This window comes from Ranitomeya variabilis, chromosome 2 (assembly GCF_051348905.1).
Source record: "Ranitomeya variabilis isolate aRanVar5 chromosome 2, aRanVar5.hap1, whole genome shotgun sequence".
NCBI lineage: Eukaryota > Metazoa > Chordata > Amphibia > Anura > Dendrobatidae > Ranitomeya > Ranitomeya variabilis.
In genome coordinates this window covers 192,619,805-192,646,353 of record NC_135233.1, presented here as the reverse complement: position 1 = coordinate 192,646,353, position 26,549 = coordinate 192,619,805, and positions in this window count along the sequence as shown.

Genomic DNA, 26,549 nt, shown 5'->3' with positions numbered 1-26,549 from the left:
TCATTCATCTGCTGCATATATCCTGCATGCCTCCTGTCATTTCAATTACATCTCTGCAAGCATATTTAATGGTATTTAGTTCATTCATCTTACTGAGCTTGTCCCTTAACCCCTTAGTGACAGAGCCAATTTGGTACTTAATGACCACGGCAATTTTTACAATTCTGACCACTGTCACTTTATGAGATTATAGCTCTGGAACGCTTGAACGGATCCTGGTGATTCTCAGAATTTTTTATTGACATATTGTACTTCATGATTGTGGTAAAAATTCTTCGATATGACTTGCGTTTATTTATGAAAAAAAGTGGAATTTTGCAATTTTCAAACTTTTAATTTTTGTCCCCTTAAATCAGACAGTCATAGAGCACAAATTAGTTAACAAGTAACATTTCCCACATGCCTACTTTACATCAACACAATTTTGGAAACATATTTTTTTTAAGTTAGTAAGTTATAAGGGTTAAAAGTTGACCAGAAATTTCTTATTTTTCCAACAAAATTCACAAAACCATTTGAAGTAAGTTTATTAATCCTTCAGGTGCTTACAAGAATTAATGGAATGTGAAAGTAAAAAAAAAGAACATTTTACTTTTTTCACAAAAAATTAACTTTAGACCAAAACTTTATTGTTTTCACAAGGGTATCAGGAGAAAATGAACCATAAAATTTGTTTTGCAATTTCTCCTGAGTATGCTGATAACCCGTATGTGTGGGAAAGCAACTGTTAGGGCGCATGGCAGGGCTCAGAAGGGAAGGAGCGCCGCTTGACTTTTTGAATGTAAAATTTGCTGGAATAATTAGTGGACGCTATGTTGCATTTGGAGAGCCCATGATGTGTCTAAACAGTGGAAACCCACCATGATTGAACCCATTTTGGAAATCAGACCCCTCAAGGAACTTATCAAGTGCTTCACAGAAGTTTATAACGTAGAGCCGTGAAAATAAAAAATCAAATTTTTTCCACAAAAATTATCTTTCAACCTCAGTTTTCTTATTTTCACAAGGGTAACATGAAATATTGGACCCCAAAAGTTGTGAAATTTGTGTTGAGTACACCGATACCCAATATGTGGGGGAAAATCAATGTTTGGGCACACGGCAGAGCTCAGAAGGGAAGGAGCACTTGACTTTTTTAACACAAAATTGGCTGGAATTGAGAGTGGACATGTCACGTTTGGAGAGCTCCTGATGTGTTTAAATAGTGGAAACCCCCCAACAGGTGACCCCATTTGGGAAACTAGACAGGATAACAGGAGAAATTGGACTCCAAAAGTTGTGCAATTTCTCATGAGTACGCTGGTACCCCATATGTGGGAGAAAACTACTGTTTGGGCACATGGCAGGGCTTGAAAGGGAAGGAGTGATGTTTTGGAATGCAGATTTTGATGGAATGGTCTGCGGACAATATGTCGCGTTTGCAAAGACCCTGATGTGCATAAACAGTAGAAACCCCCCACAAGTGACCCTAATTTGGAATTGATCTGGTGTTTTCCTGATGTGAGTTTTATGATGTGGCAGCATATATGTAAATTATGTAGAGTGCATCAGGTTGGCATACGTGAGTTGTGTAGTGTATGTCAGGTTGGCATACATAAAATGGAATGGCCTTTCAGGCACCATGTCCCATTTGCAGAGCCCTTGATGTGCCTAAGCAGTGGAAATCCCTCACAAATTACCACATTTTGGAAACTAGACCCCGGCAGAAAATTTATCTAAATGCGTGTGCTTCACAAAAAATTATAACGTTGGGTTGTGAAAATTAAAAAAATTCAATTTTAGTGAAAACAAATTATTTTCACAAGGCTGACAGGAGAAAATGGACCTTAAAATTTTTCGTATAATTTCTCCCAAGTGCGCTAATACCCCATATGTCTAAGAAAACTACTGTTTGGGCACATGTCGGGGCTTGTAAGGGAAGGAGTGATGTTTTGGAATGCAGACTTTGATGGAACGGTCTGCGGGTGTCATGTCGCGTTTGCAGAGCCCCTGATGTGCCTAAACAGTGGAAATGCCCCACAAGTGACCCCATTTTTTAACTGATCAACTGTTTCCTGGTATGTGAATTTTATAATGTATTGGCATAGGTAAGATGTGTAGCGTGCATCAAGTTGGTATACATGAGCTGTGTAGTGTTCGTCAGGTTGGCATACGTGAGTTCTGTAGGGTTTGTCAGGTTGGCATTCGTGAGTTGTGTACTGTTCGTCAGGTTGGTATTCGTGAGACGTGTAGTGCACATTAGGTTGGCATACATGAATTGTGTCAGTCAGAAATTAATTTTAGTAGTCCATGGATGTGTGGTACGGTCTGAAGCATTTTTTCATACACAGGTCAGGTTTATTGGGGCAGGTGTTGCATTGATAAGTGGTGTCCTTGCGCATCCCCCTTCTATAACACACTCTGCACCTCTTTTGCGACCTTCCTTTCCTTGTTGTTTGGGAACCTCCCCAGGAAATGCTAGCCTGGACCGATACGAGCACCTTGAGTTACAGAAGTATTGGGGCCCTCTCCTTCCTGATTTGCAAAGATTAGGGCCTTGATCACTACCTCCTGGAACTGAAGATATGATGGACCGGTCTGGCCTGCACATTGTGATAGTACAAAAGCATTGTACATTGCCATCTATACAATGTGCACAGCCAGCTTCTTGTACCACCCTTTGGCCTTTCTCATGGCACTGTACGGCTGGAGAACTTGATCAGCGAGATCAACTCTCCCCATGTTCTTATTGTATCCCAGTACACAGTGTGGTTTGTGGACCTGTGTAGAGGTACCTCGTACAGTGCTGGGGATTCTACCGTCACCATGTATGGTCAAAAAAAGGACAGCCCTTTTGTCCTTGTACTTGACCACCCGCATGTTGTTTCATTGGACTTTGCTCTCACTCTTTCTGAGCAGCTGCCCAATTAGTGTCTTAGGGAGGCCTCTCTGATTTTTAGCGCAGGCTGCTGTAGCTCGTGCAGAGAGGGACTTCAACAGTGTGATGCTTGTATAAAGGTTATCTACATAGAAGTGATAACCTTGATCCAGCAGTGGGTGCACCAAATCCCACAAAATTTTCCCACTCACTCCCAGGATAGGAGGTTATTAAGGGGGTTAAATCTGGGAGTCCTTCCCTCCATAAACCCTAAGCTTTTGAGTGTACCCTGAAGTACTCTCCCTCAATTTGTACAGCTTAATTTCATACCTGGCCCTCTTTCTGGGCAGGTATTGCTGGTATTTAAACCTCCCCTTGAAATGTATTAGGGACTAGTGTTGAGCGATACCTTCCGATATTCAAAAGTATCGGTATCGGATTGGATCGGCCGATATCCAAAAAATATCGGATATCGCTGATACCGATACCCAATACCAATACAAGTGAATGGGACACAAATATCGGAACGTAAATCAGCCCTTTCTGTTCTTCTATATGCTGTTCTGGAGGGGGAAGAGTGTGGGCGGTGCGTGGGCGGACACTGTGAGTGTCTGTGTGTGCGGGCAAGGTCTGTGCGGGCCTGCCAGGGATCTAATTCTATGCGGCGCTGTATCCGGGCTGCCCAGGCTCTATGCGGCGTGGGGGGGGTCTCTGCGGCATGGGGGGGTCTCAGTGCGGGCATCGTCCGATGGGACTACAAGTCCCATCGGGCTATGCCTGCTACACTGACAGTGATTGACACATTAGCCAATGATGGGACAGTAGTAGTCCCATCATCCGGCTAATGTGTTGAATGAAAAAAAAAAAAAAACTCCATAAATGCTACATACATACATACATACATGCTACATACATACATACATACATGCTACATACATACATGCTACATACATACATACATGCTACATTCATACATACATGCTGCATACATACATGCTACATACATACATTCTACATACATACATGCTACATACATACATGCCACATACATGCTGCATACATACATGCTACATACATTCTACATACATACATACATGCTACATACATTCTACATACATACATGCCACATACATGCTACATACATACATTCTACATACATACATACATGCTACATACATACATGCTACATACTACATACATACATGCTGTTATGTTAGGGCTAGCGGAACGCACCTAATGAAAGTATATATTTTATTAGGATAGATGCGTTCGCAGCCCGGGGTCCACCGTGCAGGAGAACCTGCTGCTAGCAAATAGCGGAACTAATGGCAGTGTTAGCTAACTCTGTTACTTCACAGAGCAGCTGTGAACTCAAAGCACTGCGCCCTGTTAGACTCCACAGAGGCACAGGCTAACTGTCTAAACAAGAGCAGTCAGTGGTCTTGCAAGCACACAAAACTCCTCGCCGGAGGTGCCAGCATTCTAGGGGCTTATTTCGTCCAGGTCCCTGAACACACAAGCATACGAACTCCTCGTCGGAGGTGCCAGCATTCTAGGGGCTTATTTCAGCCGGGTCCCTGAACACACTCATACAAGACCACACTGGCGCAAAGTACATAAATGAAAGCAATACTAGCGCATGGCCGTGCGGCCATGCGAGCCTTATATAGCTGCAGCAAGTAAAAGACCTTCCTAGAAGGACCAATGAGAGACTGCCATACCTGAGCATGTGACCCTAAATCTCCACTGAGAGATCTTGCCCTGGGCATGCTCAGTGTGTGCCAAGTAGGACTTAGTCCTAGCACCTACAGGACCTTCCTGAAAGGACCAATGGACTTAGCTGGAGTATCTGACCATGTGACCCTCGATCTCCACTGAGAGATCTTACTCAGGGCATGCTCAGAACGAGAATAGCAGGACTTAGTCCCAGAAGCGTCTGCTCGCCGCTGCCCAGCACTGACTTCAATGGCAGAAGCAGGAAAAGCAGCAGTAACTCTTTGTACAGAGTGGGACTGAGCAAGACACTGGGACCGACATCTCCGCTGAGCAGGCTCCACTGCGGCAGGAGAAGAATGGGAAACCGCAGCGGAGATGGCCCGAGATTCCCCCTGTGCAGAGGCGGGAACTCGACCCCTAACATTACCCCCCCTCCTTGGGCCTCGCCACGCTCGAAGGCAGCAATGAGCTGCGGAGCCCAAATGTGCTCAGCAGACTCCCAGGACCTGTCCTTAGGACCATAACCCTTCCAATCCACAAAATAAAATTTTTTGCCAAGTACCACCTTGCACCCCAAAATAGCGTTCACCTCATAATCGTCCATAGACGAACCCGATGTCCCAGCAGATGACTCGGAAAACCGGGACATGTACACGGGTTTCAAGAGGGACACATGAAAGGTGTCGGTGATACCCAGGCGTGGCGGAAGGGCCAAACGATAGACCACAGGATTAACCTGTTCGAGGACCTTGAAAGGACCCAAGTAGCGAGGGGCAAACTTAGTGGATTCCACTCGCAGCCTGATGTTACGGGCGGAGAGCCACACTAAGTCGCCAGGAGCAAAGGTCGGAGCGGGGCGCCGATGTGCATCAGCTGAGGACCTCATTCTCTCCTTGGAGGCCTGAATGGCATCCTGAGTGCGGTCCCAAATATCCCGTGCTTCCACAGCCCAGTCTGCCACCCTGGAGTCGGCAGAAGACACAGGCATAGGCACAGGTACCCGCGGATGCTGACCATAGTTGAGGAGGAATGGGGTTTGTCCAGTGGAATCGGCAACCGCATTGTTCAGCGCAAACTCTGCCCACGGTAGCAAGGATGACCAGTCATCCTGTCTGGCTGAAACAAAATGTCGCAGATATGTGACCAAGGTCTGATTGGCCCTCTCTAACAATCCATTCGTCTCGGGATGATATGCGGAAGAGAGATTTAACTCAATGCTGAGAAGACGACAAAGCTCTCTCCAGAAACGAGACGCAAACTGGGGACCCCGGTCACTGACAATCTTGTCTGGCATACCGTGTAGGTGAAAAATGTGCTTTAAGGCCCGTGCCGAAGGTAACCGCGGAAGCGGCACCAAATACACCATTTTGGAGAAGTGATCGGTGATAACCTAAATGATGGTACAGCCCCGAGACTTGGGCAAACCCACCACAAAGTCCATCCCGACCATCTCCCAGGGCCTGTCTGCCACCGGCAATGGATTGAGTAACCCAGCTGGCCGTTGTCGAGGAGACTTATTTTTGACGCAGGAGACACACGCCAGAATATAATCCCTGACATCATGGACCATATGTGGCCACCAATACGTCCTCGCCAACAGCTCAGATGTCCTTTTTGTCCCAAAATGTCCACCCACCCTGGACGAATGAGCCCACGAGAGAACCTCCGGTCGCAGATTGGGTGGTACAAAAGTCTTGCCCGGAGGCACAGACTCTAGCGAAACCGGAGCTACGGTTCTCAGGCTCTCAGTGGGGACAATAAGCCGAGGCTCCTCTTCCTCCTCCACAGATGACACAACGGAGCGAGAGAGCGTCGGCACGAATGTTCTTCTCCCCAGAAAGAAAATGGAGGGTAAAATGGAATCGGGAGAAGAACAAGGACCATCTGGCCTGGCGAGAATTTAACCGCTGGGCTGTCTGTAGGTACACCAAATTTTTATGGTCTGTGAAGACTTGGAAAGGAAAACGAGCTCCCTCCAAGAGATGTCTCCACTAGAGTTGAGCGACTTTCATTTTTTTAAGATCGAGTAGGGTTTTGGGAAACCCGATTTTGTCCAGAGTCGAGTCGAGTGCAGTCGGCCGATTGTCGCTAAAAGTCGGGGATCGACCGAAACACGAAACCCAATGCAAGTCAATGGGGAAGCATAGTCGGCAGTGAGTGGAGGCCAGGAAAACACCTACAGTGCCCATTTTAATGCCAAAAACATCCATTCTTGTTTCTGAAGCTTGTCAATCTTAATTAACTTTATAATAATAGTTGGGCATAGGAAATTGGGGGTCATTTGGCAAAAGTTGTGGGGGGAGTAGGGCTGGCTCAAGTTTTTCGTGGGCCCAGGAAATGCGGACTACGTCACGGCGGTGTTGCAGGGAGAGGTAAGTATTTCAACGTTGCAAGTGCTGTGATCCTGAGCAAGCAGGGGGGGCCCACTCGTTCGCATTGGCACTGGCACAGGGCCCCTCAAAGTACGGCGGTGTGTTTGCATGGCGGGGGCGCCTCCCACCAGCAGCGACACTTTTGCGTACTCTGAGTGGCCCTGTGCCAGTGACGTCGAGTCACGAGTATGCCCCCCGCACCTGATGAAGGAACCTGCACTTTCATCTGCACCTTCCTCTTTGTCCCTGTGTAAGGTGGTATAACATGCGGGAAGGGGAACCTTACTTTCAGCAGGGTCGGATTCTGGCTGTGTAGAGTACAAGGGGAATGCAGTGGTCTAGGTCAATGTACCAGCAGACTCATCTAGCAGTGGCTGGGCAATGGGCAGGATGAGGAGGAAACAGATATAGGGCCAAAGAATAAAGTAGGCTAAATGCAGATCAAAATTGGTAACAGGACTAAACAGGCGGCATTGCTTTGTTCAGTGGAGTAGCAAACCCAAGAGCAGCAGACACTGTTTCAAGGGCCTAACCACACTAGTAGGCCAAATGCAGTTTAATATCTGATAGTATAGGCCAGAATGTGGAAGCTCAGCTTTGTTCAGTTGAGGACAACACCAGGGAGGGGCAGACACCGTTAGTAGGCCGGAACAGCCAATTTTTTAAAAAAACAGCAGTTAATAAGAGGCAGAAGGTAGAAGCTCAGCTTTATTCAGTTGAGGACAACACCAGGCAGGGGCAGACACCTTTAGTAGGCCGGAACAGCCAATTTAAAAAAAAAAACAGCAGTTAATAAGAGGCAGAAGGTAGAAGCTCAGCTTTATTCAGTTGAGGACAACACCAGGCAGGGGCAGACACCTTTAGTAGGCCGGAACAGCCAATTTCATTTTTAAAAATCGTAATTTGGAACAGAAGGTTGAAGCACAGCTTTATTCAGTTGAGGACAACACCAGGCAGGGGCAGACACCTTTAGTAGGCCGGAACAGCCAATTTCATTTTTGAAAATCGTAATTTGGAACAGAAGGTTGAAGCACAGCTTTATTCAGTTGAGGACAACACCAGGCAGGGGCAGACACCTTTAGTAGGCCGGAACAGCCAATTTTTTTAAAAAAAGCAGTTAATAAGAGGCAGAAGGTAGAAGCTCAGCTTTATTCAGTTGCAGCTTCTTGGCAATAATATAAAGAAGACGCGACAGGACAACACTCGGTGGATGCCATATCTGTGTTTTCAATGGAAAAAAACCTTTCAGTTAACTACTTGCAGGAGAAAGTTTTTGTAGCTGGTGGCCAATTTTTTTTTTAAAAAAGCAGTTAATAAGAGGCAGAAGGTAGAAGCTCAGCTTTATTCAGTTGAGGACAACACAAGGCAGGGGCAGACACCTATAGTAGGCCGGAACAGCCAATTTTTTTAAAAAAACAGCAGTTAATAAGAGGCAGAAGGTAGAAGCTCAGCTTTATTCAGTTGAGGACAACACCAGGCAGGGGCAGACACCTTTAGTAGGCCGGAACAGCCAATTTCATTTTTAAAAATCGTAATTTGGAACAGAAGGTTGAAGCACAGCTTTATTCAGTTGAGGACAACACCAGGCAGGGGCAGACACCTTTAGTAGGCCGGAACAGCCAATTTTTAAAAAAAACAGCAGTTAATAAGAGGCAGAAGGTAGAAGCTCAGCTTTATTCAGTTGAGGACAACACCAGGCAGGGGCAGACACCTTTAGTAGGCCGGAACAGCCAATTTTTTTTAAAAAAAGCAGTTAATAAGAGGCAGAAGGTAGAAGCTCAGCTTTATTCAGTTGCAGCTTCTTGGCAATAATATAAAGAAGACGCGACAGGACAACACTCGGTGGATGCCATATCTGTGTTTTCAATGAAAAAAAACCTTTCAGTTAACTACTTGCAGGAGAAAGTTTTTGTAGCTGGTGGCCAATTTTTTTTAAAAAAAGCAGTTAATAAGAGGCAGAAGGTAGAAGCTCAGCTTTATTCAGTTGAGGACAACACCAGGCAGGGGCAGACACCTTTAGTAGGCCGGAACAGCCAATTTCATTTTTAAAAATCGTAATTTGGAACAGAAGGTTGAAGCACAGCTTTATTCAGTTGAGGACAACACCAGGCAGGGGCAGACACCTTTAGTAGGCCGGAACAGCCAATTTCATTTTTAAAAATCGTAATTTGGAACAGAAGGTTGAAGCACAGCTTTATTCAGTTGAGGACAACACCAGGCAGGGGCAGACACCTTTAGTAGGCCGGAACAGCCAATTTTTTAAAAAAACAGCAGTTAATAAGAGGCAGAAGGTAGAAGCTCAGCTTTATTCAGTTGAGGACAACACCAGGCAGGGGCAGACACCTTTAGTAGGCCGGATCAGCCAATTTTTTTTTAAAAAAGCAGTTAATAAGAGGCAGAAGGTAGAAGCTCAGCTTTATTCAGTTGCAGCTTCTTGGCAATAATATAAAGAAGACGCGACAGGACAACACTCGGTGGATGCCATATCTGTGTTTTCAATGGAAAAAAACCTTTCAGTTAACTACTTGCAGGAGAAAGTTTTTGTAGCTGGTGGCCAATTTTTTTTAAAAAAAGCAGTCAATAAGAGGCAGAAGGTAGAAGCTCAGCTTTATTCAGTTGAGGACAACACCAGGCAGGGGCAGACACCTTTAGTAGGCCGGAACAGCCAATTTCATTTTTAAAAATCGTAATTTGGAACAGAAGGTTGAAGCACAGCTTTATTCAGTTGAGGACAACACCAGGCAGGGGCAGACACCTTTAGTAGGCCGGAACAGCCAAATTTTTTTAAAAAAAGCAGTTAATAAGAGGCAGAAGGTAGAAGCTCAGCTTTATTCAGTTGCAGCTTCTTGGCAATAATATAAAGAAGACGCGACAGGACAACACTCGGTGGATGCCATATCTGTGTTTTCAATGGAAAAAAACCTTTCAGTTAACTACTTGCAGGAGAAAGTTTTTGTAGCTGGTGGCCAATTTTTGTACTGTACCAGTTTTTTGTTGTATGTATTTTTGTTTTTAATGTTAAAATGTCTGCATTTGATATCTCTCCAGTATTTTCTTTTTTATAAGCAAAATACTGCAGTTTTACATCGGTTACATGGATACACAGGCAGCATTGTTGTCAGCGGGGGAGTATTTAAAGTAGGGACCGCAGACAGGCTATCAAAGGCCTAAAATAACAAACAATAGGCTCATGGCAGTTTTACATCGGTTACATGGATACACAGGCAGCTTGGTGGTCAGTGGAGGAGTATTTAAAGTAGGGACCGCAGACAGGCTATCAAAGGCCTAAAATAACAAACAATAGGCTCATGGCAGTTTTACATCGGTTACATGGATACACAGGCAGCTTGGTGGTCAGTGGAGGAGTATTTAAAGTAGGTACCGCAGACAGGCTATCAAAGGCCTAAAATAACAAACAATAGGCTCATGGCAGTTTTACATCGGTTACATGGATACACAGGCAGCTTGGTGGTCAGTGGAGGAGTATTTAAAGTAGGGACCGCAGACAGGCTATCAAAGGCCTAAAATAACAAACAATAGGCTCAAGGCAGTTTTACATCGGTTACATGGATACACAGGCAGCTTGGTGGTCAGTGGAGGAGTACTTAAAGTAGGGACCGCAGACAGGCTATCAAAGGCCTAAAATAACAAACAATAGGCTCATGGCAGTTTTACATCGGTTACATGGATACACAGGCAGCTTGGTGGTCAGTGGAGGAGTATTTAAAGTAGGGACCGCAGACAGGCTATCAAAGGCCTAAAATAACAAACAATAGGCTCATGGCAGTTTTACATCAGTTACATGGATACACAGGCAGGCAGCTTGGTGGTCAGTGGAGGAGTATTTAAAGTAGGGACCGCAGACAGGCTATCAAAGGCCTAAAATAACAAACAATAGGCTCATGGCAGTTTTACATCGGTTACATGGATACACAGGCAGCTTGGTGGTCAGTGGAGGAGTATTTAAAGTAGGGACCGCAGACAGGCTATCAAAGGCCTAAAATAACAAACAATAGGCTCATGGCAGTTTTACATCGGTTACATGGATATACAGGCAGCTTGGTGGTCAGTGGAGGAGTATTTAAAGTAGGGACCGCAGACAGGCTATCAAAGGCCTAAAATAACAAACAATAGGCTCATGGCAGTTTTACATCGGTTACATGGATACACAGGCAGGCAGCTTGGTGGTCAGTGGAGGAGTATTTAAAGTAGGGACCGCCGACAGGCTATCAAAGGCCTAAAATAACAAACAATAGGCTCATGGCAGTTTTACATCGGTTACATGGATACACAGGCAGCTTGGTGGTCAGTGGAGGAGTATTTAAAGTAGGGACCGCAGACAGGCTATCAAAGGCCTAAAATAACAAACAATAGGCTCATGGCAGTTTTACATCGGTTACATGGATACGCAGGCAGCTTGGTGGTCAGTGGAGGAGTATTTAAAGTAGGGACCGCAGACAGGCTATCAAAGGCCTAAAATAACAAACAATAGGCTCATGGCAGTTTTACATCGGTTACATGGATACACAGGCAGCTTGGTGGTCAGTGGAGGAGTATTTAAAGTAGGGACCGCAGACAGGCTATCAAAGGCCTAAAATAACAAACAATAGGCTCATGGCAGTTTTACATCGGTTACATGGATACACAGGCAGGCAGCTTGGTGGTCAGTGGAGGAGTATTTAAAGTAGGGACCGCAGACAGGCTATCAAAGGCCTAAAATAACAAACAATAGGCTCATGGCAGTTTTACATCGGTTACATGGATACACAGGCAGGCAGCTTGGTGGTCAGTGGAGGAGTATTTAAAGTAGGGACCGCAGACAGGCTATCAAAGGCCTAAAATAACAAACAATAGGCTCATGGCAGTTTTACATCGGTTACATGGATACACAGGCAGGCAGCTTGGTGGTCAGTGGAGGAGTATTTAAAGTAGGGACCGCAGACAGGCTATCAAAGGCCTAAAATAACAAACAATAGGCTCATGGCAGTTTTACATCGGTTACATGGATACACAGGCAGCTTGGTGGTCAGTGGAGGAGTATTTAAAGTAGGGACCGCAGACAGGCTATCAAAGGCCTAAAATAACAAACAATAGGCTCATAGCAGTTTTACATCGGTTACATGGATACACAGGCAGCTTGGTGGTCAGTGGAGGAGTATTTAAAGTAGGGACCGCAGACAGGCTATCAAAGGCCTAAAATAACAAACAATAGGCTCATGGCAGTTTTACATCGGTTACATGGATACACAGGCAGGCAGCTTGGTGGTCAGTGGAGGAGTATTTAAAGTAGGGACCGCAGACAGGCTATCAAAGGCCTAAAATAACAAACAATAGGCTCATGGCAGTTTTACATCGGTTACATGGATACACAGGCAGGCAGCTTGGTGGTCAGTGGAGGAGTATTGCAAGGAGTGTCTGTCCCAGTACTCCCAAAATATAAATAGATGTTAATGTCTCGCAAAATAACCAAAAAAAAAAAAAAAAGGTGGCATACTTAGGTACAGGGGTGGGCTCATCTGCTGAGTTTCTGACATAGTAATTTGGCAGTAACTATTTAATGGTGCCAATATAGGACACAGACACAGACTACTTTAAGTTGCATCATAGATGTCTACAAATTTGTATTGTCAGTGCGAGACATTGAATGATGTCAGCGAATAGACTAAAGATTGGTGGAGCTGTGCGACATAATTTTGCACGTGGTAGAGCACAGTTTGAGCTGGGGGAGGGGGGAACTCTCTTGAGGCCGGCGGGACCGCCCCAGGGCCCCTCATGTTACAACGGTGTGTCTGACATTGGGTGCACACCACCACCGCCAGAGACACTACATTGTACTATGAGGGACCCAGTGGCAGTGCCGTCGACCAAAAGCGGCCACACCCACCTCTTCAGACAAACAGCAGTCTCACGGGTGCTTGCGCCAAGTCGCGATACCACGGCCCCGTGTGGGGAGTTTGGCCATTTAGGGAGGTGTAAACATGTCGTATGCTGGACAATCAGCTGCAGCAAATTATACATTAGAAAAGTAATTCACAGTAGTCCACAGGCAAGAGCTTTTCATAGGAAAGCTAGGTGTCGGCCGGGCAAGGTGGGGCAAAAGATTTCGAAATCCAGTTGTGGTTCATTTTAATGAATGTTAGATCGTCAACATTTTGGGTAGCCAGATGAGTCCTTTTTTCGGTAAATATTGAACCTGCAGCACTGAATACTCTTTCTGATAGGACACTTGCTGCTGGGCAAGCAAGCTCCTGCAATGCATATTCTGCCAATTCTGGCCAGGTGTCTAATTTTGATGCCCAGTAATCAAATGGGAATGACGGTTGAGGGAGAACATCGATAAGGGATGAAAAATAGTTAGTAACCATACTGGACAAATGTTGTCTCCTGTCACTTTCAATTGATGCAGCAGTACCTGTCCTGTCTGCGGTCATAGCAAAATCACTCCACAACCTGGTCAGAAAACCCCTCTGTCCAACGCCACTTCTGATGTGTGCACCCCTAACACTCCTAGTCTGCTGCCCCCTGGAGCTCATGTGAGAACGATCACGTGCGCTGTGTGCTGGGAATGCCTGAAGCAAACGGTCAACAAGAGTTGATTGTTTGGTTGCTAATATTAGTTCCAAGTTCTCATGTGGCATAATATTTTGCAATTTGCCTTTATAGCGTGGATCAAGGAGGCAGGCCAACCAGTAATCGTCATCGTTCATCATTTTCGTAATGCGTGTGTCCCTTTTTAGGATACGTAAGGCATAATCCGCCATGTGGGCCAAAGTTCCAGTTGTCAAATCTCCGGTTGTGATTGGTTGAGGGGCAGTTTCAGGCAAATCTACGTCACTTGTGTCCCTCAAAAAACCAGAACCCGGCCTTGCCACGCAACCAATTTCCAGTGCCCCCGGGAAAGCTTCCGCATTAAAAATATACTCATCCCCATCATCCTCCTCGTCCTCCACCTCCTCTTCGCCCACTACCTCGTCCTGTACACTGCCCTGACCAGACAATGGCTGACTGTCATCAAGGCTTTCCTCTTCCTCTGGTGCAGACGCCTGCTCCTTTATGTGCGTCAAACTTTGCATCAGCAGACGCATTAGGGGGATGCTCATGCTTATTACGGCGTTGTCTGCACTAACCAGCCGTGTGCATTCCTCAAAACACTGAAGGACTTGACACATGTCTTGTATCTTGGACCACTGCACACCTGACAACTCCATGTCTGCCATCCTACTGCCTGCCCGTGTATGTGTATCCTCCCACAAAAACATAACAGCCCGCCTCTGTTGGCACAGTCTCTGAAGCATGTGCAGTGTTGAGTTCCACCTTGTTGCAACGTCTATGATTAGGCGATGCTGGGGAAGGTTCAAAGACCGCTGATAGGTCTGCATACGGCTGGCGTGTACAGGCGAACGTCGGATATGTGAGCAAAGTCCACGCACTTTGAGGAGCAGGTAGGAGAACCCAGGATAAGTTTTCAATAAGCACTGCACCACCAGGTTTAAGGTGTGAGCCAGGCAAGGAATGTGTTTCAGTTGGGAAAGGGAGATGGCAGCCATGAAATTCCTTCCGTTATCACTCACTACCTTGCCTGCCTCAAGATCTACTGTGCCCAGCCACGACTGCGTTTCTTGTTGCAAGAACTCGGACAGAACTTCCGCGGTGTGTCTGTTGTCGCCCAAACACTTCATAGCCAATACAGCCTGCTGACACTTGCCAGTAGCTGGCCCATAATGGGACAACTGGTGTGCAACAGTGTCATCTGCCGATGGAGTGGTTGGCCGACTGCGGTCTGTGGAAGAGCTGTAGCTTCTGCAGGAGGACGAGGAGGAGGAGGAGGAGGGGGTGCGAACGCCTACAGCCAACTGTTTCCTAGACCGTGGGCTAGGCACAACTGTCCCGAAATTGATGTCCCCTGTGGACCCTGCATCCACCACATTCACCCAGTGTGCCGTGATGGACACATAACGTCCCTGGCCATGCCTACTGGTCCATGCATCTGTAGTCAGGTGCACCTTTGTACTCACAGATTGCCTGAGTGCATGGACGATGCGCTGTTTAACATGCTGGTGCAGGGCTGGGATGGCTTTTCTTGAAAAAAAGTGTCGACTGGGTAGCTCGTATCGTGGTTCAGCGTACTCCATCAGGGCTTTGAAAGCTTCGCTTTCAACTAACCGGTAGGGCATCATCTCTAACGAGATTAGTCTAGCTATGTGGGCGTTAAAACCCTGTGTACGCGGATGCGAGGATAAGTACTTCCTTTTTCTAACCAGAGTCTCATGTAGTGTGAGCTGAACTGGAGAGATGGAGATCGTGGAACTTGCGGGTGTGCCGGTGGACATGGCAGACTGAGAGACGGTTGGAGACGGTATTGTTTCCGCCGGTGCCCTAGATGCAATATTTCCTCCTACAAAACTGGTGATTCCCTGACCCTGACTGCTTTTGGCTGTCAAAGAAACCTGCACAGATACTGCCGGTGGTGCGGAAAATGGTGGCCTTACAGTGACGGAAGGGATATTGCGTTGCTGACTAGCTTCATTGGCCGAGGGTGCTACAACCTTAAGGGACGTTTGGTAGTTAGTCCAGGCTTGAAAATGCATGGTGGTTAAGTGTCTATGCATGCAACTAGTATTGAGACTTTTCAGATTCTGACCTCTGCTTAAGCTAGTTAAACATTTTTGACAGATGACTTTGCGCTGATCAATTGGATGTTGTTTAAAAAAATGCCAGACTGCACTCTTCCTAGCATCGGATCCCTTTTCAGGGATTGCAGACTGAGCTTTAACCGGATGGCCACGCTGTCCTCCAACAGGTTTTGGCTTTGACACGCGTTTTGGGCCAGATACGGGCCCGGCAGATGGAACCTGTTGCGATGTTGATGCCTGCTGCGGCCCCTCCTCCACCTCCGCTTCTGAACTACTGCCGCCTGCACGCCGTTCCCCCAATGGCTGCCAATCGGGGTCAACAACTGGGTCATCTATTACCTCCTCTTCGAGCTCGTGTGCAACTTCGTCTGTGTCACTGTGTCGGTCGGTGGTATAGCGTTCGTGGCGGGGCAACATAGTCTCATCAGGGTCTGATTGCGGATCAGTACCCTGAGAGGGCAATGTTGTGGTCTCAGTCAAAGGAGCAGCATAGTACTCTGGCTGTGGCTGTGCATCAGTGCACTCCATGTCAGAATCTACTTGTAATGGGCATGGCCTGTTAAGTGTTTCACTTTCTAAGCCAGGGACGGTATGTGTAAAGAGCTCCATGGAGTAACCCGTTGTGTCGCCTGCTGCATCCTTCTCTCTTGTTGTTGTTTTTGCTGAGGAGGACAAGGAAGCGACTTGTCCCTGACCGTGAACATCCACAAGCGACGCGCTGCTTTTACATTTACCAGTTTCAGAAAAGGAGGCAAAAGAGCTAGAGGCTGAGTCTGCAATGTAAGCCAAAACTTGTTGTTGCTGCTCCGGCTTTAAAAGTGGTTTTCCTACTCCCAGAAAAGAAAGCTTTCGAGGCCTTGTGTAGCCAGACGACGAAACAGGCTCCACAGCTCCAGACTTAGGTGGAATATTTTTATCCCCACGACCACCTGATGCTCCACTACCACTACCATCATTACCAGCTGACAATGAACGCCCACGGCCACGACCTCTTGCACCAGACTTCCTCAATGTTTGAAAAACTTAACCAAATTAACTTTATTTGTTGCAGTCAAACAACTTACACGGTGAGCTATAACTTCAGTATGATTTCAATATCCCTTAACAGGTTGGTGAGACCACAAGGAAAATCAGGCACAATGTTACACACTCTGTTTTCTGTGGCACCAAATCACAGAGATGACACACACGCAGGACTGTCACTCAAGCACATATGTCAATATTAATCTCCCACCTATTTTTTTTTTTTTTTTCTCAGGGAGACTTTAGAAACTAAATAAGATAAAATGTTTTTTTCAGGGACAATTTAGAAACCAAATAATAAAAAAAAAAAAAAAAAAAAGGCTTTCTATGGCCCACTGAATGAGAGATGGCACACACAGGAGTGGCACACAAGCCCTGACTGAGGCCAATATTTTTCTCCCACTGATTGATAGAGTTTTTTTTTTTAAGGTAGATTTTCGAACCCAAATCAAGGAAAAAAATAAATAGGCTTTCTATGGCCCACAATTTTAGAGAGAGAGGTGGCACACCCAGGAGTCAAGACTGGCACACAAGCTGAAAGGGCAATATTAATCTCCCACTGTTTTTTTTTTATTTATTTTTTTTTCAGGGAGACTTTAGAAACCAAATAATAAAAAAAAAAAAAAAAAAAAAAAAAGGCTTTCTATGGCCCAATGAATGAGAGATGGCACACACAGGAGTGGCACACAAGCCCTGACTGAGGCCAATATTTTTCTCCCACTGATTGATGTAGTGTTTTTTTTTAAGGTAGATTTTAGAACCCAAATCAAGCAAAAAAATAAATAGGCTTTCTATGGCCCACTGAGTGAGAGATGGCACACACAGGAGTGGCACACAAGCCCTGACTGAGGCCAATATTTTTCTCCCACTGATTGATGTAGTGCTTTTTTTAAGGTAGATTTTAGAACCCAAATCAAGCAAAAAAATAAATAGGCTTTCTATGGCCCACTGAGTGAGAGATGGCACACACAGGAGTGGCACACAAGCCCTGACTGAGGCCAATATTTTTCTCCCACTGATTGATGGAGTTTTTTTTTTTTAAGGTAGATTTTCGAACGCAAATCAAGGAAAAAAATAAATAGGCTTTCTATGGCCCACAATTTGAGACAGAGAGGTGGCAAACCCAGGAGTCAAGACTGGCGCACAAGCTGAAAGGGCAATATTAATCTCCCACTGTTTTTTTTTTATTTTTATTTTTTCAGGGAGACTTTAGAAACCAAATAATAATAATAAAAAAAAAAGGCTTTCTATGGCCCACTGAATGAGAGATGGCACACACAGGAGTGGCACACAAAACCTGACTGAGGCCAATATTTTTCTCCCACTGATTGATGTAGTGTTTTTTTGTTAAGGTAGATTTTAAAACCCAAATCAAGAAAAAAAATAAATAGGCTTTCTATGGCCCACTGAGTGAGAGATGGCACACACAGGAGTGGCACACAAGCCCTGACTGAGGCCAATATTTTTCTCCCACTGATTGATGTAGTTTTTTTTTAAGGTAGATTTTAGAACCCAAATCAAGCAAAAAAATAAATAGGCTTTCTATGGCCCACTGAGTGAGAGATGGCACACACAGGAGTGACACACAAGCCCTGACTGAGGCCAATATTTTTCTCCCACTGATTGATGGAGTTTTTTTTTTTTAAGGTAGATTTTCGAACCCAAATCAAGGAAAAAAATAAATAGGCTTTCTATGGCCCACAATTTGAGAGAGAGAGGTGGCACACCCAGGAGTCAAGACTGGCACACAAGCTGAAAGGGCAAAAAAAAACTGAGGCCAACATTTTTCTCCCACTGATTGATGTAGTGTTTTTTTTTAAGGTAGATTTTAGAACCCAAATCAAGCAAAAAAATAAATAGGCTTTCTATGGCCCACTGAGTGAGAGATGGCACACACAGGAGTGGCACACAAGCCCTGACTGAGGCCAATATTTTTCTCCCACTGATTGATGGAGTTTTTTTTTAAGGTAGATTTTCGAACCCAAATAAAGGAAAAAAATAAATAGGCTTTCTATGGCCCACAATTTGAGAGAGAGAGGTGGCACACCCAGGAGTCAAGACTGGCACACAAGCTGAAAGGGCAAAAAAAAACTGAGGCCAACATTTTTCTCCCACTGATTGATGTAGTGTTTTATTTTTAAGGTAGATTTTAGAACTCAAATTAAGCAAAAAAATAAATAGGCTTTCTATGGCCCACTGAGTGAGAGATGGCACACACAGAAGTGGCACACAAGCCCTGACTGAGGCCAATATTTTTCTCCCACTGATTGATGGAGTTTTTTTTTTAAGGTAGATTTTAGAACCCAAATCAAGCAAAAAAATAAATAGGCTTTCTATGGCCCACTGAGTGAGAGATGGCACACACAGGAGTGGCACACAAGCCCTGACTGAGGCCAATATTTTTCTCCCACTGATTGATGTAGTGTTTTTTTTTAAGGTAGATTTTAGAACCCAAATCAAGCAAAAAAATAAATAGGCTTTCTATGGCCCACTGAGTGAGAGATGGCACACACAGGAGTGGCACACAAGCCCTGACTGAGGCCAATATTTTTCTCCCACTGATTGATGGAGTTTTTTTTTTAAGGTAGATTTTCGAACCCAAATAAAGGAAAAAAATAAATAGGCTTTCTATGGCCCACAATTTGAGAGAGAGAGGTGGCACACCCAGGAGTCAAGACTGGCACACAAGCTGAAAGGGCAATATTAATCTCCCACTGTTTTTTTTTTATTTTTTATTTTTTCAGGGAGACTTTAGAAACCAAATAATAAAATAAAAAAAATAAATAAATATGCTTTCTATGGCCCAATGAATGAGAGATGGCACACACAGGAGTGGCACACAAGCCCTGACTGAGGCCAATATTTTTCTCCCACTGATTGATGTAGTGTTTTTTTGTTAAGGTAGATTTCCAACCCAAATCAAGGAAAAAAATAAATAGGCTTTCTATGGCCCACTGAGTGAGAGATGGCACACACAGGAGTGGCACACAAGCCCTGACTGAGGCCAATATTTTTCTCCCACTGATTGATGTAGTGTTTTTTTTTAAGGTAGATTTTAGAACCCAAATCAAGCAAAAAAATAAATAGGCTTTCTATGGCCCACTGAGTGAGAGATGGCACACACAGGAGTGACACACAAGCCCTGACTGAGGCCAATATTTTTCTCCCACTGATTGATGGAGTTTTTTTTTTTAAGGTAGATTTTCGAACGCAAATCAAGGAAAAAAATAAATAGGCTTTCTATGGCCCACAATTTGAGAGAGAGAGGTGGCACACCCAGGAGTCAAGACTGGCACACAAGCTGAAAGGGCAATATTAATCTCCCACTGTTTTTTTTTTTCAGGGAGACTTTAGAAACCAAATAATAAAAAAAAAAAAAAAAGGCTTTCTATGGCCCACTGAATGAGAGATGGCACACACAGGAGTGGCACACAAGCCCTGACTGAGGCCAATATTTTTCTCCCACTGATTGATGTAGTGTTTTTTTGTTAAGGTAGATTTTAAAACCCAAATCAAGGAAAAAAATAAATAGGCTTTCTATGGCCCACTGAGTGAGAGATGGCACACACAGGAGTGGCACACAAGCCCTGACTGAGGCCAATATTTTTCTCCCACTGATTGATGTAGTGTTTTTTTTAAGGTAGATTTTAGAACCCAAATCAAGCAAAAAAATAAATAGGCTTTCTATGGCCCACTGAGTGAGAGATGGCACACACAGGAGTGACACACAAGCCCTGACGGAGGCCAATATTTTTCTCCCACTGATTGATGGAGTTTTTTTTTTTTAAGGTAGATTTTCGAACCCAAATCAAGGAAAAAAATAAATAGGCTTTCTATGGCCCACAATTTGAGAGAGAGAGGTGGCACACCCAGGAGTCAAGACTGGCACACAAGCTGAAAGGGCAAAAAAAAACTGAGGCCAATATTTTTCTCCCACTGATTGATGTAGTGTTTTTTTTTTAAGGTAGATTTTAGAACCCAAATCAAGCAAAAAAATAAATAGGCTTTCTATGGCCCACTGAGTGAGAGATGGCACACACAGGAGTGGCACACAAGCCCTGACTGAGGCCAATATTTTTCTCCCACTGATTGATGGAGTTTTTTTTTTTAAGGTAGATTTTAGAACCCAAATCAAGCAAAAAAATAAATAGGCTTGCTATGGCCCACTGAGTGAGAGATGGCACACACAGGAGTGGCACACAAGCCCTGACTGAGGCCAATATTTTTCTCCCACTTATTGATGTAGTGTTTCTTTTTAAGGTAGATTTTAGAACCCAAATCAAGCAAAAAAATAAATAGGCTTTCTATGGCCCACTGAGTGAGAGATGGCACACACAGGAGTGACACACAAGCCCTGACTGAGGCCAATATTTTTCTCCCACTGATTGATGGAGTTTTTTTTTTTAAGGTAGATTTTCGAACGCAAATCAAGGAAAAAAATAAATAGGCTTTCTATGGCCCACAATTTGAGAGAGAGAGGTGGCACACCCAGGAGTCAAGACTGGCACACAAGCTGAAAGGGCAATATTAATCTCCCACTGTTTTTTTTTTTTCAGGGAGACTTTAGAAACCAAATAATAAAAAAAAAAAAAAAAAAAAAAGGCTTTCTATGGCCCAATGAATGAGAGATGGCACACACAGGAGTGGCACACAAGCCCTGACTGAGGCCAATATTTTTCTCCCACTGATTGATGTAGTGTTTTTTTTTAAGGTAGATTTTAGAACCCAAATCAAGCAAAAAAATAAATAGGCTTTCTATGGCCCACTGAGTGAGAGATGGCACACACAGGAGTGGCACACAAGCCCTGACTGAGGCCAATATTTTTCTCCCACTGATTGATGTAGTGCTTTTTTTAAGGTAGATTTTAGAACCCAAATCAAGTAAAAAAATAAATAGGCTTTCTATGGCCCACTGAGTGAGAGATGGCACACACAGGAGTGGCACACAAGCCCTGACTGAGGCCAATATTTTTCTCCCACTGATTGATGGAGTTTTTTTTTTTTAAGGTAGATTTTCGAACGCAAATCAAGGAAAAAAATAAATAGGCTTTCTATGGCCCACAATTTGAGACAGAGAGGTGGCAAACCCAGGAGTCAAGACTGGCGCACAAGCTGAAAGGGCAATATTAATCTCCCACTGTTTTTTTTTTATTTTTATTTTTTCAGGGAGACTTTAGAAACCAAATAATAATAATAAAAAAAAAAAGGCTTTCTATGGCCCACTGAATGAGAGATGGCACACACAGGAGTGGCACACAAAACCTGACTGAGGCCAATAATTTTCTCCCACTGATTGATGTAGTGTTTTTTTGTTAAGGTAGATTTTAAAACCCAAATCAAGAAAAAAAATAAATAGGCTTTCTATGGCCCACTGAGTGAGAGATGGCACACACAGGAGTGGCACACAAGCCCTGACTGAGGCCAATATTTTTCTCCCACTGATTGATGTAGTTTTTTTTTAAGGTAGATTTTAGAACCCAAATCAAGCAAAAAAATAAATAGGCTTTCTATGGCCCACTGAGTGAGAGATGGCACACACAGGAGTGACACACAAGCCCTGACTGAGGCCAATATTTTTCTCCCACTGATTGATGGAGTTTTTTTTTTTTAAGGTAGATTTTCGAACCCAAATCAAGGAAAAAAATAAATAGGCTTTCTATGGCCCACAATTTGAGAGAGAGAGGTGGCACACCCAGGAGTCAAGACTGGCACACAAGCTGAAAGGGCAAAAAAAAACTGAGGCCAACATTTTTCTCCCACTGATTGATGTAGTGTTTTTTTTTAAGGTAGATTTTAGAACCCAAATCAAGCAAAAAAATAAATAGGCTTTCTATGGCCCACTGAGTGAGAGATGGCACACACAGGAGTGGCACACAAGCCCTGACTGAGGCCAATATTTTTCTCCCACTGATTGATGGAGTTTTTTTTTAAGGTAGATTTTCGAACCCAAATAAAGGAAAAAAATAAATAGGCTTTCTATGGCCCACAATTTGAGAGAGAGAGGTGGCACACCCAGGAGTCAAGACTGGCACACAAGCTGAAAGGGCAAAAAAAAACTGAGGCCAACATTTTTCTCCCACTGATTGATGTAGTGTTTTATTTTTAAGGTAGATTTTAGAACTCAAATTAAGCAAAAAAATAAATAGGCTTTCTATGGCCCACTGAGTGAGAGATGGCACACACAGAAGTGGCACACAAGCCCTGACTGAGGCCAATATTTTTCTCCCACTGATTGATGGAGTTTTTTTTTTAAGGTAGATTTTAGAACCCAAATCAAGCAAAAAAATAAATAGGCTTTCTATGGCCCACTGAGTGAGAGATGGCACACACAGGAGTGGCACACAAGCCCTGACTGAGGCCAATATTTTTCTCCCACTGATTGATGTAGTGTTTTTTTTTAAGGTAGATTTTAGAACCCAAATCAAGCAAAAAAATAAATAGGCTTTCTATGGCCCACTGAGTGAGAGATGGCACACACAGGAGTGGCACACAAGCCCTGACTGAGGCCAATATTTTTCTCCCACTGATTGATGGAGTTTTTTTTTTAAGGTAGATTTTCGAACCCAAATAAAGGAAAAAAATAAATAGGCTTTCTATGGCCCACAATTTGAGAGAGAGAGGTGGCACACCCAGGAGTCAAGACTGGCACACAAGCTGAAAGGGCAATATTAATCTCCCACTGTTTTTTTTTTTATTTTTTATTTTTTCAGGGAGACTTTAGAAACCAAATAATAAAATAAAAAAAATAAATAAATAGGCTTTCTATGGCCCAATGAATGAGAGATGGCACACACAGGAGTGGCACACAAGCCCTGACTGAGGCCAATATTTTTCTCCCACTGATTGATGTAGTGTTTTTTTGTTAAGGTAGATTTCCAACCCAAATCAAGGAAAAAAATAAATAGGCTTTCTATGGCCCACTGAGTGAGAGATGGCACACACAGGAGTGGCACACAAGCCCTGACTGAGGCCAATATTTTTCTCCCACTGATTGATGTAGTGTTTTTTTTTAAGGTAGATTTTAGAACCCAAATCAAGCAAAAAAATAAATAGGCTTTCTATGGCCCACTGAGTGAGAGATGGCACACACAGGAGTGACACACAAGCCCTGACTGAGGCCAATATTTTTCTCCCACTGATTGATGGAGTTTTTTTTTTTAAGGTAGATTTTCGAACGCAAATCAAGGAAAAAAATAAATAGGCTTTCTATGGCCCACAATTTGAGAGAGAGAGGTGGCACACCCAGGAGTCAAGACTGGCACACAAGCTGAAAGGGCAATATTAATCTCCCACTGTTTTTTTTTTTTCAGGGAGACTTTAGAAACCAAATAATAAAAAAAAAAAAAAAAAGGCTTTCTATGGCCCACTGAATGAGAGATGGCACACACAGGAGTGGCACACAAGCCCTGACTGAGGCCAATATTTTTCTCCCACTGATTGATGTAGTGTTTTTTTGTTAAGGTAGATTTTAAAACCCAAATCAAGGAAAAAAATAAATAGGCTTTCTATGGCCCACTGAGTGAGAGATGGCACACACAGGAGTGGCACACAAGCCCTGACTGAGGCCAATATTTTTCTCCCACTGATTGATGTAGTGTTTTTTTTAAGGTAGATTTTAGAACCCAAATCAAGCAAAAAAATAAATAGGCTTTCTATGGCCCACTGAGTGAGAGATGGCACACACAGGAGTGACACACAAGCCCTGACGGAGGCCAATATTTTTCTCCCACTGATTGATGGAGTTTTTTTTTTTTAAGGTAGATTTTCGAACCCAAATCAAGGAAAAAAATAAATAGGCTTTCTATGGCCCACAATTTGAGAGAGAGAGGTGGCACACCCAGGAGTCAAGACTGGCACACAAGCTGAAAGGGCAAAAAAAAACTGAGGCCAATATTTTTCTCCCACTGATTGATGTAGTGTTTTTTTTTTTAAGGTAGATTTTAGAACCCAAATCAAGCAAAAAAATAAATAGGCTTTCTATGGCCCACTGAGTGAGAGATGGCACACACAGGAGTGGCACACAAGCCCTGACTGAGGCCAATATTTTTCTCCCACTGATTGATGGAGTTTTTTTTTTTAAGGTAGATTTTAGAACCCAAATCAAGCAAAAAAATAAATAGGCTTGCTATGGCCCACTGAGTGAGAGATGGCACACACAGGAGTGGCACACAAGCCCTGACTGAGGCCAATATTTTTCTCCCACTTATTGATGTAGTGTTTCTTTTTAAGGTAGATTTTAGAACCCAAATCAAGCAAAAAAATAAATAGGCTTTCTATGGCCCACTGAGTGAGAGATGGCACACACAGGAGTGACACACAAGCCCTGACTGAGGCCAATATTTTTCTCCCACTGATTGATGGAGTTTTTTTTTTTAAGGTAGATTTTCGAACGCAAATCAAGGAAAAAAAAAATAGGCTTTCTATGGCCCACAATTTGAGAGAGAGAGGTGGCACACCCAGGAGTCAAGACTGGCACACAAGCTGAAAGGGCAATATTAATCTCCCACTGTTTTTTTTTTTCAGGGAGACTTTAGAAACCAAATAATAAAAAAAAAAAAAAAAAAGGCTTTCTATGGCCCACTGAATGAGAGATGGCACACACAGGAGTGGCACACAAGCCCTGACTGAGGCCAATATTTTTCTCCCACTGATTGATGTAGTGTTTTTTTGTTAAGGTAGATTTTAAAACCCAAATCAAGGAAAAAAATAAATAGGCTTTCTATGGCCCACTGAGTGAGAGATGGCACACACAGGAGTGGCACACAAGCCCTGACTGAGGCCAATATTTTTCTCCCACTGATTGATGTAGTGTTTTTTTTAAGGTAGATTTTAGAACCCAAATCAAGCAAAAAAATAAATAGGCTTTCTATGGCCCACTGAGTGAGAGATGGCACACACAGGAGTGACACACAAGCCCTGACGGAGGCCAATATTTTTCTCCCACTGATTGATGGAGTTTTTTTTTTTAAGGTAGATTTTCAAACCCAAATCAAGGAAAAAAATAAATAGGCTTTCTATGGCCCACAATTTGAGAGAGAGAGGTGGCACACCCAGGAGTCAAGACTGGCACACAAGCTGAAAGGGCAAAAAAAAACTGAGGCCAATATTTTTCTCCCACTGATTGATGTAGTGTTTTTTTTTTTAAGGTAGATTTTAGAACCCAAATCAAGCAAAAAAATAAATAGGCTTTCTATGGCCCACTGAGTGAGAGATGGCACACACAGGAGTGGCACACAAGCCCTGACTGAGGCCAATATTTTTCTCCCACTGATTGATGGAGTTTTTTTTTTAAGGTAGATTTTAGAACCCAAATCAATCAAAAAAATAAATAGGCTTGCTATGGCCCACTGAGTGAGAGATGGCACACACAGGAGTGGCACACAAGCCCTGACTGAGGCCAATATTTTTCTCCCACTTATTGATGTAGTGTTTTTTTTTAAGGTAGATTTTAGAACCCAAATCAAGCAAAAAAATAAATAGGCTTTCTATGGCCCACTGAGTGAGAGATGGCACACACAGGAGTGGCACACAAGCCCTGACTGAGGCCAATATTTTTCTCCCACTGATTGATGGAGTTTTTTTTTTAAGGTAGATTTTCGAACCCAAAACAAGGAAAAAAATAAATAGGCTTTCTATGGCCCACAATTTGAGAGAGAGAGGTGGCACACCCAGGAGTCAAGACTGGCACACAAGCTGAAAGGGCAATATTAATCTCCCACTGTTTTTTTTTTTATTTTATTTTTTTTCAGGGAGACTTTAGAAACCAAATAATAAAATAAAAAAAATAAATAAATAGGCTTTCTATGGCCCAATGAATGAGAGATGGCACACACAGGAGTGGCACACAAGCCCTGACTGAGGCCAATATTTTTCTCCCACTGATTGATGTAGTGTTTTTTTGTTAAGGTAGATTTCCAACCCAAATCAAGGAAAAAAATAAATAGGCTT